Here is a 2,883-nt window from a genome sequence, read left to right as displayed (position 1 = left end):
TCTAAGTCTGGCTGGAAAGTTTTAAAACTTAAGTACAAGTTCATAATTCTCCAAAATACATGATTGAATAAAGGTTCAATGGTTTCCAAAATACAGATCATGATAAAATGAAGGCTAGAAGTCTTTCAAAATAAAGAGCTATTTAAATTAAGAGCTAGTAGAAATCCTAAGCATTAGGGGCTGGGTCTTCCTCAACTTCCAAAGCTTGCTCCAAAGGTACATCATCACCTACTGCTCACATCCAAAGGATTGGATGATCATCACAAAGGGGAAAGCAAACACATGAAACACATACAAATGCAAGGATGAGCTAGGTCTCAAACAATCATACAATTCATTTTCAATCAATCTAGCATTTCCCAGAATATCCATACACACATATACACCTTAGTCATCATAAACATAAGCATTTATTTCATAAAACTCATCAAGATAATCATCCTATCATGTTAAGACTCTAGACACGTCCGGACTTGGAATGAATGTAGAGCTGGGGCGGGTTGTGCACTTGTGGTGGCCCCTACTGCATTGCAAAGCCATTGCCGAGGGGTTTCACCCGACCACACACAAGGCTAGTCCGTTACCTCGGAATAGACCTTCAGTGATAGCGTCTACCCTAAGACCTCCCACTACTCTCACCACACGCGTCAATCCTCTCTAAGTGAGAATGAGAGACCGTTAGAGTGTTAGGGATAACCCCCATATGAAAGCCTCTTACATTCATTCAATACACTAAATGATCTCACCTAGAGATCTTACTTTCATATTCAATCCGACCACTTTAAATCATAGGATATACCTCTTGAATCAATAATTCCTCTCAAAGTTTCACACCAATCAAGACTTTTGATCATTTCATAATTCCTTTGAACCAAAATCAAACCAAAATATACACGCTAAAGTTGCCACCAAGTAATATAGTTCTACAATCCCAAAATAAATAATAGTTCATCATTTCTCTATGAATGCCTAAGGCTACATTACAACCATTTATACTTCTATCATTAATCAGCAAGGATGACCCTAGTACAATAATATGTCTAATAGCTTCTTCCTTTCAATATTTAAAGTTAATAAAATTAACAAAAAGTGAAACTATCTACATGCTCACACTAAAATATTTAAAGTCATACGTCAATAAAATTAAAAGGCCTCTGGAATGTAATTTCTAATACACCAAAAATATATTTTCTTAAACCATCATGGCTTAAATAAAATATGTTAATTAAATTTTTATGATTTAAGTTTACGTAAACAATTTCCAACAAAGAAGACTAACGTATTAAAGTAACTAAATTTGATATTTAACAAATTATTATTAAAAACAAATACCCTCACGACCCTCCCATATCCTTCTTTTTATAACTTATCCAATTCTTTAAAACCACCAATTTATACTTACGAGAATGCTACAGAGATCTCATTTCCAATCATTTATAAACAAAAATATAAGGTTGTCTACCACTAGCTTCTTATTTTCGTACCTAGTGAAAATTTCCTGTACTCACTATTTTACTCTAAATTCTATACCACTTAACTTTATCTCTATCTCTACCTTTTCTAAAAGTAATAAACCATATTCATGCTTATGCAACTATTCAAAAATTCCGAAATAAATCTCTTAGTCAATACATCTTCTATAGGCAAATAAACTAGATGAAAACCACACATTACTTATTACATCCAGGTTCAACCAGCATTTATTTTTAAAGAGAAACAACATCTTCAAAAGTGAAAATACAGTACCAAGACTGCTGCAATCAGAATATTCAAGCTTAAACTAATTGCTTTTTAGTAAGATTCAACAACATTTTCTGGTGCAGAAATTTTAAGACAGCAACATTTTTTTTCTGCAGAATTTTAATTTAACATAGCAAGAAGTTTGCAGAATTTATAACAGCTAACAACATGCCTTTTTGACAGCAATAAGAAATGATTTAGGTGCAATACAACATCCAAACAGCAAGGTTTTCTTGTGCAGAAACAATAATTAAAATAATGTGGAAGAAAGAAATAATTAAACATAGGCATTCTTTCACAATTTCTACAAAATCCATCTCATGCATACAAGGATTTCACAAGGCATAAATAAAAAGAAAAACTCAGCTCCCTTTACCTTAAATTTCCAGCATTTAAACTCAAGAGGAAATCCAAAGACACTTTAGAAAAATTGACAGCACCTATATTTCACCAAATGGTGATAGAAATTAGTCTCTAAAATAAGCTTAGGGTTAAGATTTTGGGGAAAAATCACAAGTGAACTACATGCAGCAAAATTTGCTACATGATCACAGTTCAAAAAGGGGAACGTTACTTATCCTACGAAATCGCAAATGCAATCGGTGAAAATTGGAGCCCTTGATGCAAAGATCGCCTAGACGTCTGCGGAATGGGAATCCAGTGACTCAATGGAGGGGAAATCTAGAGAGAAGAATGTGTTTTGGAGAGGACAATGTTAGAGAGATGTTTGAAGGAGAGAAAATGAAATCTAAGTTTCTGAAAATGTCTTCAGAAACTGTTTTTAAATTTTATTTATTTATTATTTTTTTTAAGGTTATTACACTAAATAAAATAAAAATTAATAAAGATAAATTAAAAATAGGTTAAAAACATTTCACCAAATAAAATAAATATACAAATAAATGTAAATAAAAAAAAAGTTATAAAAACCTCCCTAAATAAAATAAGTAAACTAATAAATGTAAATAAAATGATGTTATACATACCTCATTAAATAAAATACATATAGATAATAATGACTCATAAATAGAAAATATAGTGAAGAAGATCTTACTAATTAAAATAAACAACAAAATAAATATAATTGAATAATCTAAAAATAGTAATAATTTTATATATGTTTTCCTTATCCCAAAACAATTT

At 31.1% G+C, this 2,883-nt stretch overlaps 1 long non-coding RNA gene across 1 annotated transcript; it reads right to left on the bottom strand.

Annotated features, from left to right (window-relative positions):
* Positions 1-2,475, bottom strand: LOC148197910 (uncharacterized). The gene is made up of 3 exons (XR_015786566.1): positions 2,315-2,475; positions 2,117-2,180; positions 1-231 (listed from the first exon to the last, which is right to left on the bottom strand). It is a non-coding gene; the product is annotated as an uncharacterized LOC148197910 (long non-coding RNA).
* Between the last annotated feature and the right edge of the window lie 408 nt (positions 2,476-2,883).

Source organism: Vigna umbellata, chromosome 5 (assembly GCF_029865625.1).
Source record: "Vigna umbellata cultivar VRB3 chromosome 5, Vumbellata_1.0, whole genome shotgun sequence".
Taxonomy (NCBI): Eukaryota; Viridiplantae; Streptophyta; class Magnoliopsida; order Fabales; family Fabaceae; genus Vigna; species Vigna umbellata.
This window is presented reverse-complemented; position numbering and strand designations above follow the sequence as displayed.